Source organism: Pipistrellus hanaki (assembly GCF_964339955.1).
Source record: "Pipistrellus hanaki genome assembly, chromosome: 1".
Taxonomy (NCBI): Eukaryota; Metazoa; Chordata; class Mammalia; order Chiroptera; family Vespertilionidae; genus Pipistrellus; species Pipistrellus hanaki.
In genome coordinates, this window is record NC_140503.1 from 6675315 (window position 1) to 6693569 (window position 18255).

The 18255-nt window shown below is 34.1% G+C and overlaps 1 long non-coding RNA gene across 1 annotated transcript; it reads left to right on the plus strand.

Annotated features, from left to right (window-relative positions):
- Window positions 1–21: 21 nt before the first annotated feature.
- Window positions 22–5963, plus strand: LOC311613580. Its single transcript, XR_014793481.1, has 4 exons — window positions 22–75; window positions 876–952; window positions 3276–4172; window positions 5465–5963. It is a non-coding gene; the product is annotated as an uncharacterized lncRNA (long non-coding RNA).
- The last annotated feature ends 12292 nt before the right edge of the window (window positions 5964–18255 follow it).

The following is an 18255-nucleotide window of genomic DNA, read 5'->3' on the forward strand; positions in this document are numbered from 1 at the left end:
TTCATACTCCTCAGGACAAGCCCTGGACCGGGAGCCATGGAAGTGCACCTCTGCTTTAGGAGCCTGGAGACAAATGTGAGTTTGAACGCGAGTTCTCATTTTGGTTGGGTGGGCTGTGTTAATAAAAGCATGACATACTCAGAGATGGCCCGATTGCATCCTCGTGGCCAATATGGGATTAATGAGTAGCATTATATTGAATATTTCATATGTAAAAATGTTAATAAATATGACAGATATAATGATGTGATGATGTTTTCAGGTATAATTAGGGCTATCAAGACCCTTTTGGGTTCTTGTGAATAATAGAGTTTTAATTTCTTTATTTAGGGAATTAATGAATTAATCAATAAACAATATAGAAATGAGTAAAGAGAAAGTGTCCTTTTTTGGATCAATGATGCCAACTGCCAGAGTACGAGTCACGGATGATGAATAATATCTCTCTTCAACTCTGAGATCCAACACCGAAGGAATGGGTTCTTTCTCTGGATACAGTTTCATTCTTTAATTATAATTGGACCAATGATTTATCAATGATGATATATCTATGGTAGATGCATTGTCCAATTTCAAACATGTGGTAGGCAATAAATTCTATTCACATCATTGACAACAGTGGAAGCCCAAAGAGAAACAAATGGTCCATGACTCTAACCTCTTTGGTTTGGGGAGCTATAGACAGGGTAACATATAGACAATATTTATGTTTTGTGTCAGTGGGAAGTTCCCAATAGTTTTCCTGGTGGCCAGTAACATAAATATACTCCAAATCATGAATGCCTCAATGACTGGTTGCATGAAAGTTGTGCGGTAAGGATCTATGGAAGGAAGTCTGAACCTTTTTGTCTCCCTCTCTGTTTTTGACTCTTCAGAACAGATGCTCTGGATGATTTCAGATCTGCCCTGGTCAAGTTTGCTCTGTTGCCTTTACATTAGGAGAGAGATCAAGGTGAGTAGTAATCAAGGGTTTTGTCTTGGTTGGGTTAATTTGTTTAAGGGCATCATTCATGGTATTATTACAATTTAATGAGAGCAGCATTATTTATAATAGCTAAGATCGGGAAGCAGCTGAAGTGCCCATCAGGAAAGGGATAGATAAAAAAAAGGTGTGGCATATTTACACAATGGAATACTATACAGCTGTCAAAAAGAAGGGTCTCTTACCCTTTGAAACAGCATGGAGGGACCTGGAGCTTATTATGCTAAGTGAAACAAATCAGTGATAGAAAGACAGGCATCACATGATCTCACTTATCTGTGAAATCTAATAAACAAAATAAATTGATGAATGAAATAGGTCCAGAGATATGGAATCATGAAACAGACTGACTAATCACACAGGGAAGGGGCGGGGGGTGGCAAGAGATTAAGCAAAGAACTCATGCATAACCCATGGACCAAGAAAATAGTATGGTTAAGGCTTGGGGTGGGGCAGGAGCCAGGTGGAGAGAGGGGCAAGGAGTAAAATGGGGGACGCCTGTAATATTCTCAACAACAAAGAATAATAAATTTAATAAGAATTAATTTATTATTCCATGATAAATACGACATGAAATATTACTTTGATTAATTGAAATTATGGAACATTGAGATTGATTAATGAGAAAGATGCAATCTATGTTGGCAGTTATTCTGTAGTCACTAGTTAGGTATGCTCAGAATTGTTGGTTTTTCAGTTTTTGTTTATCATGTATTTATTTTATCATTGTCAATGATAAAATGTAAAGAACACAAATGTAGAAATTAATGAGGAGAAAGTTGGCCCCTATGGACCAACGATAATGATTGTGGCAGAGGAGTTATGAAGATTGAATAATCTGGAATTGTGAGGTGCAAGTATCTACATTATAAAACGTGAACATTTTAAGTTTTAAAACATTTTTATTGTATTTTTGTGATGCCATTGGTTAATAAAATTATATATGATTCAAGTGTACAATCCTATAATACATAATCTATACATTGGATTGTCTGCCACCACCCACAGTCAAATCCTCTTAAGTAACTGCAAATATGAAATGTGGAAAGCAAGACTCAGTGGGGGTTAAAGGCTTATTTATTTATTTATTATTGATTGTGCTTTGTCCTTCTCAGAATGGACACATGTTAGGTGGTTAAGGATTGTTCGGCGCTGCTGAGCTGTATGATGACTCCTCGGACCGATGTGAGTGATAGCCACAGTTCCCGTCTTGAGTTTAGCGATTGATTTTTGTTGAGAGTAGTCAATGTGTCATTAAAAAGTTTCATATAGGATTTCAGAAGGCCAGGTATAGCTCAGTGATAAATATTGTATTTTATGAAAAATTAAAGTGATTAATGCATACATGCAAAACAACATAATTTTTAAAAGATACATTAAATTCAGTTTATAGGCTAGGAACATCATGGCTCTTCCTGCTGTTTTTTTTGTTTTGTTTTGTTTTTTGTGTGTGTGTGTGTGTGAGTGTGTGTGTGTGTGTGAGTGTGAGTGTTTGAGAGTAATTAGTATTTTAAAATTATTATTAGCAAATTATGAACTTGAAACAAATAGGGGTAGTATTGCATCAGTGATGACTACTGGTTGCGTATGAGTCTTATAGGATGACTACATGTTGAACTCTGAGGTCCAACATGAAATGGAGTCCATGCCCATTGTTTGAAGGGATCCCTAGAAAGTTGTCAGGAATATAGGAGGATCTTGTTTTTAATTTTTATATTTATGCATTTTCTGTTTGTATAATTGGATCTATAAAATAATTAATAAATAAACATAAATAAATAAATATTGAGGTGGCAAAATATTGTCCAATTATAAAAGTAAGTGTTTAGTCAAGAAATAGTATTGATGTATATTTAAAACACTGATGTTGATAAGGGATTATATGGTATTAGGTCATTATCTGTTTGTATAATTGGATCTTAAAATAATTAATAAGCAAACATAAATAAATAAATATGGAGGTGGCAAAATATTGTCCAATTATAAAAGTAAGTGTTTAGTTAAGAAATAGTATTGATATATATTTAAATCACTAATGTTGATAAGGGATTATATGGTATTAGGTCATTATTCTTTGACTAAAGATATATAGATATTAATAATTGGTAGTTAATATTCATATCTGTCAGTGGTCAGATCAATATTGTTCATTGACTCAAGGGAAATTAAAATATATATAATGTATAGTACACGAATGAGTGACTCAATGAAAGGTGAAATGCAATGACTAATGACATAATATCTCAAACCTTTTTTTTTTTTTTTTAAATTATCTGTTCTGTCTTGTACTTAGCTTGATCACAGATGATTTCAGCATCTTTTATGATGAGAAGCTCCATGGTTCTATCTTGTTAAATGCCTGGGGACCAATGTGAGTAATAGTCAAAGTACTTTTCTTGGTTTTGTGTTTTTGTTCAAAAAGGTTTTCACTGCATTATTAAAAGTGTCATATAAAATAAAAAATCAGAACCATGGCCTATCAAGCATTATATTAAGTAATCTATATAAAGAGACATTGAAGTTAATTAATGAAAGATTATAATCGGTAGGAAGCTTTGTTTTACTTTTTGTGACCTTTGGTTTTTGTTAACTAATAAATTGACCTGTAAAAGCATTAATGAATGTAATAGGAAGTAACCTGTCCAATAATGGTAATTGGTCAAGTACAAGTTTTGGATGATGAATACGATAGGTCTGAAACTGAGGTCCAACATGGAACATCAATCTAGTCTTTCAGTTGGAATTGCTTCCATAGAGAGATGTCAAGAATGTATAGTGATTATATTCTTGTGAGAATTTCCTAGATGTCGATTTGTTATTAATGCTACTGGTATATTGGTGGGACCATTCAACAAATATAAATAAAAATGAGGCATCATCTAACTTTTAAAGTGTATGGTAATGCCTCTTAAGAAATAAATGGAAAGAAATAGGCCTCACCTCTTTGACTGAGTCATAAATATTCATAACAGTAAGAATCTATTGTATTCTTCTTGGTCTTGAAGACTGAGTTTTTCCTTTTGAAAAATTTTATATATGGAAAGCAAGCATTAGTGATGATAGGCTCTTTCTCTCTTTATTTATCCCCATCTATTCGGTACTCCCGAGAATGAAAACACTCAAGCTGAGTAGAGCATCTTTCATGGTCATTTGCTGTGTGGTTGTCTCTACATAAGAAGACAGAGGTAACGTGAGTAACAGTAAAATGCATCTTAGTGATAAGTATGGGATATATGAAACTTTATATTGATTATTCCAGTGGAAAACTGAGGATAATTAACGAAAGTGACACATTGGTGTTAGGATAACCAGTGTATAGAAAAGGATATGAAGGCTCCTCTAGGGTTTTTGTTTATCAGTGTTTAGAAATTAATAGTAGTAAATTAAGGATTAATCAATGAACCTACAGGAATGACTGAAGAAAAGGAGAGACAAGATTGGATCAATAATGAGCAGGGGTGGCTATGTGAGACATACACGATGGATACTAGGATGTGTAGCTCTCTGAGGTCTAACACAAAAGAACTGAAGTTCATCCCCATTGGGAATGCGATAGATATATGTCAGGAATAAACAAGGATCTTGCTTCTGGTGTTAGTCTTCATTCATTTTTATTCTATTATTTTAATTGAATAAATGGGAGGATCTCTAAATTTATAAGTAAATAAAGATGAATTTAATGATGCATTGATCAATTATAAAAATATATGTTCATATAAGAAATACTATTGATATATTATGAAAATACTAAAGTTCCTTTAGAAATAAATGCTTCATGACTACTACCTGTATAAAGATGACAAACAGTATAAGTCATATACATAAAAATTATGGGCGTAATAGGAAGCATTATCTTGATTAAAAGCACATAAGAAAGCAACATAATGACAGATATTAGTGTAGGAATGATTGTTGATACATATTAGAGATCTTAAGATCTTGTTAAGCTTTAGATTGTCATAGAGATTTAAAATTTTAATTAGTGAATTAATCAGTGAATCAATAAACGTAGAAATGAATGAAGATAAAGTGGTCCTTAGATCAACGATGATACCAGCTGGTGTATGAGTCACGAATAACAAATGATATGTGTCTGAAAATGAGTTATTTCCCTATAAGCATTTTCATTCTTTATTATAATTGGATCAATGACTTACCAATGAAGAAATATATAAAAAATAAAGCTGAATGGTACTTGTGTTGTCCAGTTTAAAACATATATGGAGAGGCAATAAATTCTATCCATATAATTTGAAAAGAGCAATGAATTGTACATGATTGTAACCTCTTTGGCTAAGGGTGATGTAGACAGGGTAAATTATTGACTGTTTATATTCTTTGTCAGTGGGAAGTTTAAAGTAGCTTGTTTTCACAAAAGACAATGAGTTAAATATACTTAATAACTAATGTCTAAACGCTTCCATAAAAGATCTGTTGGAAGGAAGTCTGTTGTTGTTATCTGCTCTGCTCTCATCTCCCCAGAATGACGCACTGCCGCTGATTGTCGCATTCCTCCGTGGAGACCATGTGAGTAGTAATTAAAGTTATTGTCTTAGTGGGAATGGCTTCTTGAAGGGTATTCACTGTATTGTTCCGAAGTATTAATGATGATCAAAGAAGATGAAATAGGCTATGCTAAATATCTAATTGATAGGAAACATTTAATTGACTAATCCATAAATGTAATCCTGAAGTAGCTAATAAAAGATATTTAGTCAACGTGGAAATGATTTTACAGATAGATGTTAGGGATGTCAAAGGATATTAGCATTGCTTTAAAAATTAATGTTTATTTTTATAATGAATTAATAAACACTAGTTTATTAGAATGAAAAGAAAGAGGGACAGTCATGGATCCATGATGGCTGGTGGACAAAATACTACCTGTCCCACAGGAACGGTACTAGTCCACTTCCCATGTGGCAATGGATCCTCTAGACCAGGGTGTGGGAGATTTTTCCTACAAAGGGCCATTTGGATATTTATAATATCATTTGCTTAATATAATTCACTTACTATACATTTATATTGCTATGAAGAAGCTCCTAAGTTTATAGCATTTTGAGTCCCACCTGCAGTTGCCTTGGCAGGGCCAAGCCAAATGACTCTGCAGGTCTTATATATATGGCCCACCAGCCAGATATTCCCCTCCCCTGAGCTAGACAAATGGGAAGCATATACATTTGTGTTGGTCTTTGGGGTCATGATTTTAATATTAACACAGTATCAATGGCAGAATAAATAATGAGTATATAAATGAAAAAAGTTGAAGAGGGTGAAGCATTATTCTCTGATAAATATCAAGGTAAAAGAATATTCATATGCATTAGAATGAATAATAATTGGACCAAGTGTGGCAACTCTAAGGTTGATAAAAACAATGAAATGTAAGTTAGTCATTGCCTGAGTCAGTTGTAGATTTGAAGTTTATTAAGTTAAAAATAAAAAAATAAGTATTATCATAAATTAATAAATGCCTAAATGAATATGTAAATCATTGGTGAAAAGTCTGAGTCAATGAAGAGAAAGTCCCAATGCTGTTATCAATTCTTTGCTTGGCACTTTTCAAAGGAGGTGATCAAGTTAATTTGTCTACTGACATGATCAAGATTGCTATGTTGCCTTTATCTTAGGAAAGAGAGTTAAGTGAGTAAAAGCTTAAGGTCTTATTTTGGTTTGGGTTATTGTTGAAGGATATTTATAGTATTACCAATAGTAATGTTATCAAAAGGAACCTATTGCCCAATAATAAATCTTATACAAAACATTATCTTGATTAATTAATAACATGTATCATTGACAATGATAAATGAATAACATAAACCTAAGTTGATAATGATTTTTAAGGTAGAAATAAGGAAATTTAAGTATCTTATTCTTAAGTTTTTGTGAATATTTTTATTTTCAGTGAATGAATGAATAAATCAATACAAAAATAGAAATGAATGAAGAAAAAGTAGATTTGTAATGGACCATGATGGTGGTTACAATTAGAAAATATGTGTATGAAACTCTAAGGTCCAACACAATGCCTCGTGTATCCTCGCTGTTATATTCGATCTTGTAGACAGATGCTAAGAATATACAAAGAGCATGTTCTTATTTTGGCCCCTTAGATTTATACTTTTTATTATTAATGGACCGATGGAACCAGTAAAGAAATGTGAATAATAGCGAAAGAAAAAAGGGTGAAGCCTTGTGTGACTTGAATATATGTCGTGAGTAAAGAAATAATATTTAAAAAATGAAAACATTGTGTTCATTAAGAAATACTGAAAGTAAATGAACAAACAAGAAAAACAAACAAAAACTCATAGACACAGAATGGTGCTTTCCAGAGGGAAGGGGTTGGGAGAGGAGTAAATGGGAAAGGGGGTCAAATATGTAGTGATGGAAGATGATTTGACTGTGGGTGGTGGTCATACAATGCAATGTATAGATGATGTGTCAGAATTATACACTTGAAACTTACATGATTTATTAACCAATGTCACCCCAATAGGTTTAATAAAAAACATAAATAATCGAATAGATCCATTGTTTTGGGTTGGTCTCAAGTTTGAGACAGTTCCTTTTGTTAAGAGAAGATAATATATTCAGAGAAATTTTAATTACCTATATAACACTTTCATATTTTCTTCTGTCTGACTGTCCTGAGAATTTCTCAGAATGGACCATTCGAGCTAATTAAGCCTCATTCCATGGGGGCAGCTCCATGCTACCATCTCCATGTTAACAGCACAGAGAGCAATGTGAGTAATAAATAGCCTGAGTTCCTGTCTGGGTTTTAATGATTTTTTAGAGTACTTAGTGTATTTCTAAAAAGTGCCATAGGGAATCAAAGTAATCCAGCTGTTAATTAATTCAATGATAAATATTGAATTAACAGGAAACAGTATACTGATTAATACTGCAATGAAATTTGGGATTATTAATGGAGGCATATTGATATTAGAATGATTCTAGATACATAATAGGGGTATCAGTGTCTCCTTGGTTTGTGAATCATCTAGATTTAAAATTACAATTAGTGCTTAATTAGATCAGTGATGACTACTGGTGGCATTTGAGTCACACATGATGAATATGTGTCTGGAACTCATGATAGATGTCAAGATAGATGTCATGATAAATGTCAAGATCAATACAGAGGCCATGTTTTTGTTCTGATTTCATTGACATACCAGTAGGTATGCTATTAATAGACTGATAGAAATATTAAACAAATAGTTAAGTATTTGAAGAATTAGGGTGAACAAATACATAACCATGAATGATATCAACCAAATTGAAAGGACATATTAATTAAGGAACCAGTGTAGCTGTGAATTTCATCTGTGATTAAGAATCATATAGACATTGATGAGTATGAATTCATTTTGTTGTTCTGGGTCAGTGTCAAGATTGAGTTTTTCATCATGTTAAGATACATTTACAAGGTGTCCCCAAAAATGTGTACATACAATTTGAATAATTGACAAAGGCAGTGTTTATTAAAACACATTTCATTTTCTAAATTGTGCTATCAGCTGTTAAAGTATGGTTACATTTTTGGGGATACCCAGTATATACATTTCGATAAAAGAAGAAATATTGAAACCCTGTGTCTATGAAACCCTGTGGTCAGCAGGACTCAATGTCCATGAGGTCTTACATGAAATATCTAGAGATATTTAGGACTGCTTCAGTGCCTTCCCTGGGCACCTGCTCTCTGGTTGAATCTGAATAATAGGAGGATGGAGATTAATGTGATCATAGTCTAGGTGTTATTTTCTGTGTTAAGTGTTTTTTTTTATAAGGTAATTCACCGCAGTATTAAAAATTATAAAATATAAATAAAGAAGGACTGCATTTCAGTGATAAATAGCAGATATATGTGAGCCATTATATTGATTAATGCATGTATGAAAAGCAGGATAATTAATCAGAGAAGTACACAGATATGAAAATAATATATGTACAGGTTAAGGGTGTAATAACTCTTCTTTGGTTAGGGTGAGTCATAGTGTTTAGATATTATTATTAGTGAATTGCTGATTTAATCAATATACAATTAAAAAGGAAAAAAATGAGTTCCAATAGGATCAGTGATGAGGACTGATGGTGAACCAGCCACATAGATGACTACATGTCTGGAACGCTGAGGTCTGCCATAAAAGAAACCTAGTTTGGTCTAAGTGTTCACACAGTTACATTCTATCATCATTGGATAGATGAGAGAATCAGTAAACAAATATGTAAGTAAAGATAAATGCAGTGAATTCTTACAATGTCTCATTGTAAAAATAAGTGATTATGCAAGAAATTCCTATTGATACATTATGAAAACCCTAAGGTTTAATTAGAAGTAGAGAAGTAGATAGTCCATGGCTAGGGGTGCCTTGGATAGTATGATTCACACAGAATATTCAGATTCTGGGTCAGTGGCAAGATCACATGTCCTTTGTTTTCTTAAGAGAGAAAAGAATTTATACCAAATTAGCTTCTGTCTAAGTGCCTTGCGAACTCAAAGGTAGAGAGGAACAATGAACGGGGAGATTTTCATACGGGGAGATTTTCTCTCTCTCTCTTTTTGCTAATCATTTGCTCTACCATTTATTCCTTAGAATGGACAAAGTCCACCAGCCTGAGGGGGTCTTCCTTCACCATGAGCCATAGGAGGGCATCTCTGTTTTGGGAGATGGGAGAACGATGTGAGTAATGATGAGAGTTCTTCATAGGAAGTGTTTTTTGATTAATTCATATATGAAAAACAGAATAATTAATAATGAAAATATCTGGTGAGAACGAGTCTCGTTAAATTCTAAGAATATCTAGTTACATTCTAAGGCCTTCTTAATTTATAATTTATAATCAGTGGATTCATGAATTAATCAATAAACAACGTAAAAATGAATGAAGACAACACCGTCTTCTGGATCTATGATGATGAACGGGGGCGGCAGTTTGAGTCACCATGATGAATCTAAAGTGTGTTTTCCACACTGAGGTCCACCTCAGAAGAAATGTGGCCTCTCTCTCTCTGAGAAGCATGCCTCATTCTCCTCTCCTCTGCTTTGCTCTTTACGCCTCAGAGTGGACGCCCGCGACCTGACTTAGTCCTGAGTGTTCTGGGCGCATCTACGCTGTAGGAGCATGGAGACCCATGTGAGTGATATCAATTTATTAGATTGAATGGTTGGTGAATTTATTAGATTGAATGGTTGAATTTCCATAGGGAATTCACTGTATTATTCCAAATATTACATGTAATTAAATGATATGTGCATGCCTATGTTCATAATAGTGTTCTTTACCAAAGCTGAGATCTGGAAACAGCCCAAGTGCCCATCAGCAGATGAGTGTATAAAAACACAGGGTACATCTACACAGGGAATACTATGCAGTTCTAAAAATAAAAGATCTATTACCCTCTGAGACTGCATGCAGTGACCTGGAGATTATTGTGCTAAGCAAAATAGGTGAATCAGAAAAAGACAATCTCTCATGAAATCACTTATATGTGAAATCTAATGAACAAAATAAACTGAGCAATAAAGTACAACCAGTGACATGGAAAGAGGGGACAGACTGACAAATCTCAGAGGAAAGGGGGCATTCACAGAAATAGTAAACACATAAAGAAATACAGGGTGTCTCCCCAAAATGTATACACACTTTAAAATGGACGTACTTTTAAAAACACTGCCTTTATAATTAATCAAAGTTCATGTATCCATTTTTAGGTGGATACTCTGTAAATGTAAATAGGAAGCTGGTGAAACTTTGTCCAATTATAAAAACATGTGGTTTGGTAAAAAGCTGTTAATATATATATTAGAAACAAACATGTATTATGATATAGGTACAAAGTGTTATTCTTTGATTAAGTTTGATATAGTTATTGATAAGTAATTATCAATTTATCATCTTTCCATTGCAAAATTGATTTTCTTCATTTACTTATGAGACAATAAACCATTCTTTACCCCAATTCATTACTTACTAAATGGCTGACTAGTAGGTGATATTCAAGAATCAATAATTAATGCCTCAACTTTATAAATTATTGTTTTCTTTTATACTCCTTAACATCATTGCATGTGGGTGGTTTAAGCCTGCTGCCATGACCATAAATTCTGAGGCTGAATCTATGCATTGAAATCATGTGTCACCCAAAAATGTATACACAGTTCGTAGGAAATTAATTAACCTTTGAGGTCATTAATAAAACATATATATTGTTTATAGAAAGTAATTTCAAGACACATGCCAGGATATTTTAGAATCTTGTTTCAAGATTTTTTGACTCCCCAAGGTATTTATTTTATTCTTAGCTAACTGATGATTTAATCAATTCAGATGTATAGACATTAATGAAGACAGTGAGGCTGAATCCTGGATGAGTGTTGATCATTGGTGTGCGTAGGAGTCCTTTTCTTCCCCCCTCTCCTTCCCCCCACTTGAGGTGATCCTATAGGAGAGGCTAAGTATATAAAGGATCATGTTCTTGGGCTTTGTGTACATGAATATTTAAAAATAGAAATGAAATGCCGAGGTAAATAAACGAATAGATAGTCAATACATTTGAATAGGTGAAACCCTCATCATTGTTAAAAATATCAAGTGGGTTGGAAAATAACACCACCCCGTGTGTATATCCTTGAGCAAACATGAAAAATTTTTCATTGATTCATATATGAAAAACAATAATTAACTATGAAAATATCTTGTGAGAACGAGTCTCTTTAAATTCTGAAAATATCTAGTTACATGCTAAGGCCTTATAATTCATAATTGATAATCAGTGAATCCATGAATTAATCAAAAATAACATAGAAATGAATGAAGACAACACCGTCTTGTGGATCTATGATGATGAACGGAGCATCGGTTTGAGTCGCCATGATGTGTTTTCCACACTGAGGTCCACCTCAGAAGAAATGTGGCCTCTCTCTCTCTGAGAAGCATGCCTCATTCTCCTCTCCTCTGCTTTGCTCTTTATGCCTCAGAGTGGACGCCCGCGACCTGACTTAGTCCTGAGTGTTCTGGGCGCATCTACGTTGTAGGAGCATGGAGACCCATGTGAGTGATATCAATTTATTAGATTGAATGGTTGGTTCTATGGAATTCACTGTATTATTCCAAATATTACATGTAATTAAAAGATATGTGCAGGCCTATGTTCATAGCAGTGTTCTTTACCAAAGCTGAGATCTGGAAACAGCCCAAGTGCCCATCAGCAGATGAGTGTATAGGTACATCTACACAGGGAATACTATGCAGCTCTAAAAATAAAAGATCTATCACCTTCTGAGACTGCATGCAGTGACCTGGAGATTATTGTGCTAAGCCAAATAAGTGAATCAGAAAAAGACAATCTCTCATGAAATCACTTATATGTGAAAACTAATGAACAAAATAAACTGAGCAATAAAGTAGAACCCGTGACATGGATAGAGGGGACAGACTGACCAATCTCAGAGGAAAGGGGGCATTCACAGCAATAGTAAACACATATATATACAGGGTGTCTTTCCAAAATGTATACACACTTTAAAATAAAGCATAGTTTTAAAAACACTGCCTTTATAATTTATCAAAGTACATGTATCCATTTTTGGGTGGATACTCTGTAAACGTAAATAGGAAGATGGTGAAACTTTGTCCAATTATAACAATATGTGGTTAGGTAGAAAGCTGTTAATATATATATTAGAAACAAACATGTATTATGATATAGGTACAAAGTGTTATTCTTTGATTAAGTTTGATAGTTATTGATAAGTAATTATCAATTTATCATCTTTCCATTGCAAAATTGATTTTGTTCATTTACTTATGAGACAATAAACCATACTTTACCCCAATTCATTACTTACTAAATGGCTGACTAGTAGGTGATATTCAAGAATCAATAATTAACGCCTTAACTTTATAAATTATTGTTTTCTTTTGTACTCCTTAGCATCATTGCATGTGGGTGATTTAAGCCTGCTGCCATGACCATAAATTCTGAGGCTGAATCTATGCATTGAAATCATGTGTCACCCAAAAATGTATACACAGTTCGTAGGAAATTAATTAACCTTTGAGGTCATTAATGAAAGATATATATTGTTTATACAAAGTAATTTCAAGACACATGCTAGGATATTTAAGAATCTTGTTTCAAGATTTTTTGACTCCCCAAGGTATTTATTTTATTCTTAGCTAATTGGTGATTTAATCAATACAGATGTATAGACATGAATGAAGACAGTGAGGTTGAATCCTGGATGAGTGTTGATCATTGGTGTGCGTAGGAGTCCTTTTCTTCCTCCCTCTCCTTCCCCCCATTTGAGGTGATCCTATAGGAGAGGCTGAGTATATAAAGGATCATGTTCTTGGGCTTTGTGTACATGAACATTTAAAAATAGAAATGAAATGCCAAGGTAAATAAACGAATAGATAGTCAATACATTTGAATAGGTGAAACCCTCATCATTGTTAAAAATATCTAGTGGGATGGAAAATAACACCACCCCGTGTGTACATCCTTGAGCAAGCATGAAAAATTTTTCATTAATTCATATATGAAAAACAGAATAATGAACAATGAAAATATCTTGTGAGAACGAGTCTCTTTAAATTTTGAAAATATCTAGTTACCTGCTAAGGCCTTATTAATTCATAATTTACGATCAGTGAATCCATGAATTAATCAAAAACAACATAGAAGTGAATGAAGACAACACCGTCTTGTGGATCTATGATGATGAACGGAGCATCGGTTTGAGTCGCATGATGAATCTAAAGTGTGTTTTCCACACTGAGGTCCACCTCAGAAGAAATGTGGCCTCTCTCTCTCTGAGAAGCATGCCTCATTCTCCTCTCCTCTGCTTTGCTCTTTATGCCTCAGAGTGGACGCCCGCGACCTGACTTAGTCCTGAGTGTTCTGGGCGCATCTACGCTGTAGGAGCATGGAGACCCATGTGAGTGATATCAATTTATTAGATTGAATGGTTGGTGAATTTATTAGATTGAATGGTTGGTTCTATGGAATTCACTGTATTATTCCAAATATTACATGTAATTAAATGATATGTGCAGGCCTATGTTCAAAGCAGTGTTTTTTACCAAAGCTGAGATCTGGAAACAGCCCAAGTGCCCATCAGCAGATGAGTGTATAAAAACACAGGGTACATCTACACAGGGAATACTATGCAGCTCTAAAAATAAAAGATCTATCACCCTCTGAGACTGCATGCAGTGACCTGGAGATTATTGTGCTAAGCAAAATAAGTGAATCAGAAAAAGACAATCTCTCATGAAATCACTTATATGTGAAAACTAATGAACAAAATAAACTGAGCAATAAAGTAGAACCAGTGACATGGAAAGAAGGGACAGACTGACGAATCTCAGAGGGAAGGGGGCATTCACAGCAATAGTAAACACATATATATACTGGGTGTCTCCGCAAAATGTATACACACTTTAAAAGGGACATACTTTTAAAAACACTGCCTTTATAATTTATCAAAGTACATGTATCCATTTTTGGGTGGATACTCTGTAAACGTAAATAGGAAGATGGTGAAACTTTGTCCAATTATAAAAATATGTGGTTAGGTAGAAATCTGTTAATATATATATATTAGAAACAAACATGTATTATGATATAGGTACATAGTGTTATTCTTTGATTAGGTTTGATATAGTTATTGATAAGTAATTATCAATATATCATCTTTCTATTGCAAAATTGATTTTGTTCATTTACTTATGAGACAATAAACCATACTTTACCCCAATTCATTACTTACTAAATGGCTGACTGGTAGGTGATATACAAGAATCAATAATTAATGCTTGAACTTTATAAATTATTGTTTTCTTTTGTACTCCTTAGCATCATTGCATGTGGGTGATTTAAGCCTGCTGCCATGACCATAAATTCTGAGGCTGAATCTATGCATTGAAATCATGTGTCACCGAAAAATGTATACACACTTTGGAAGAAATTAATTATCCTTTGAGGTCATTAATAAAACATATATATTGTTTATAGAAAGTAATTTCAAGACGCATGCTAGAGATATTTAAGAATCTTGTTTCAAGATTCTATGACTCCCCAAGGTATTTATTTTATTCTTAGCAAATTGGTGATTTAATCAATGCAGATGTATAGACATGAATGAAGACAGTGAGTCTCAGCCCTAGATGAGTGTTGATGATTAATATGCTTAGGAGTCCTTTTCTCTCTTTCTGTGTCCCTCTCCCCCATTTGAGGTGATATGTAGGGGAGGCTAAGTATACAAAGGATCATGTTCCTCGTCTTTGTGTACATGAATATTTAAAAATATAAATAGAAATGGCAAGGTAAATAAATGAATACATAGTCAATACATTTGAGTAGGTGAAACCCTCATCATTGTTCGAAATATCTAGTGGGATGGAAAATAACACCACCCCGTGTGTACATCCTTCAGCAAGCATGAAAAATTTTTCATTAATTCATATATGAAAAACAGAATAATGAACAATGAAAATATCTTGTGAGAACGAGTCTCGTTAAATTCTGAAAATATCTAGTTACATTCTAAGGCCTTATTAATTCATTATTTATAATCAGTGAATCCATGAATTAATCAATATACAACATAGAAATGAATGAAGACAACACCGTCTTGTGGATCTATGATGATGAACGGGGCATCGGTTTGAGTCGCCATGATGAATCTAAAGTGTGTTTTTCACACTGAGGTCCACCTCAGAAGTTTTGTGGCCTCTCTCTCTCTGAGAAGCATGCCTCATTCTCCTCTCCTCTGATTTGCTCTTTACGCCTCAGAGTGAACGCCCGCAACCTGACTTAGTCCTGAGTGTTCTGGGCGCATCTACGCTGTAGGAGCATGGAGACCCATGTGAGTGATATCAGTTTATTAGATTGAATGGTTGGTTCTATGGAATTCACTGTATTATTCCAAATATTACATGTAATTAAATGATATGTGCAGGCCTATGTTCATAGCAGTGTTCTTTACCAAAGCTGAGATCTGGAAACATCCCAAGTGCCCATCAGCAGATGAGTGTATAAAAACACAGGGTACATCTACACAGGGAATACTATGTAGCTGTAAAAATAAAAGATCTATCACCCTCTGAGACTGCATGCAGTGACCTGGAGATTATTGTGCTAAGCAAAATAGGTGAATCAGAAAAAGACAATATCTTTAGAAATCGCTTATATGTGAAATCTAATGAACAAAATTAACTGAGCAATAAAGTAGAACCAGTGACATGGAAAGAAGGGACAGACTGACGAATCTCAGAGGATAGGGGGCATTCACAGCAATGGTAAACACATAGAGGAATACAGGGTGTCTCCCCAAAATGTATACACACTTTAAAATGGACGTACTTTTAAAAAAACTGCCTTTATAATTAATCAAAGTTCATGTATCCATTTTTGGGTGGATACTCTGTAAACGTAAATAGGAAGATGGTGAAACTTTGTCCAATTATAAAAATATGTGGTTAGGTAGAAATCTGTTAATATATATATATTAGAAACAAACATGTATTATGATATAGGTACAAAGTGTTATTCTTTGATTAGGTTTGATATAGTTATTGATAAGTAATTATCAATATATCATCTTTCTATTGCAAAATTGATTTTGTTCATTTACTTATGAGACAATAAACCATACTTTACCCCAATACATTACTTACTAAATGGCTGACTGGTAGGTGATATTGAAGAATCAATAATTAATGCTTGAACTGTATAAATTATTGTTTTCTTTTATACTCCTTAGCAACATTGCATGTGGGTGATTTAAGCCTGCTGCCATGACCATAAATTCTGAGGCTGAATCTATGCATTGAAATCATGTGTCACCAAAAAATGTATACACACTTTGTAGGAAATTAATTATCCTTTGAGGTCATTAATGAAACATATATATTGTTTATAGAAAGTAATTTCAAGACGCATGCTAGAGATATTAAAGAATCTTGTTTCAAGATTCTATGACTCCCCAAGGTATTTATTTATTCTTAGCAAATTTGTGATTTAATCAATGCAGATGTATAGACATGAATGAAGACAGTGAGTCTCAGCCAGTTGATGATTAATATGCTTAGGAGTCCTTTTCTCTCTCTCCGTGTCCCTCTCCCCCATTTGAGGTGATATGTAGGGGAGGCTAAGTATACAAAGGATCATGTCCCTCATCTTTGTGGACATGAATATTTAAAAATATAAATAGAAATGGCAAGGTAAATAAATGAATACATAGTCAATACATTTGAGTAGGTGAAACCCTCATCATTGTTCGAACTATCTAGTGGGATTGAAAATAACACCACCCCGTGTGTACATCCTTCAGCAAGCATGAAAAATTTTTCATTAATTCATATATGAAAAACAGAATAATGAACAATGAAAATATCTTGTGAGAACGAGTCTCTTTAAATTCTGAAAATATCTAGTTACATGCTAAGGCCTAATAATTCATAATTGATAATCAGTGAATCCATGAATTAATCAATATACAACATAGAAATGAATGAAGACAACACCGTCTTGTGGATCTATGATGATGAACGGGGCATCGGTTTGAGTCGCCATGATGAATCTAAAGTGTGTTTTCCACACTGAGGTCCACCTGAGAAGAAATGTGGCCTCTCTCTCTCTGAGAAGCATGCCTCATTCTCCTCTCCTCTGCTTTGCTCTTTATGCCTCAGAGTGGACGCCCGCGACCTGACTTAGACCTGAGTGTTCTGGGCGCATCTACGTTGTAGGAGCATGGAGACCCATGTGAGTGATATCAATTTATAAGATTGAATGGTTGGTGAATTTATTAGATTGAATGGTTGAATTTCCATAGGGAATTCACTGTATTATTCCAAATATTACATGTAATTAAATGATATGTGCATGCCTATGTTCATAATAGTGTTCTTTACCAAAGCTGAGATCAAGCCCAAGTGCCCATCAGCAGATGAGTGTATAAAAACACAGGGTACATCTACACAGGGAATACTATGAAGCTGTAAAAATAAAAGATCTATTACCCTCTGAGACTGCATGCAGTGACCTGGAGATTATTGTGCTAAGCAAAATAGGTGAATTAGAAAAAGACAATATCTTTAGAAATCACTTATATGTGAAATCTAATGAACAAAATAAACTGAGCAATAAAGTGGAACCAGTGACATGGAAAGAGGGGACAGACTGACGAATCTCAGAGGGAAGGGGGCTTTCACAGCAATGGTAAACACATAGAGGAATACAGGGTGTCTCCCCA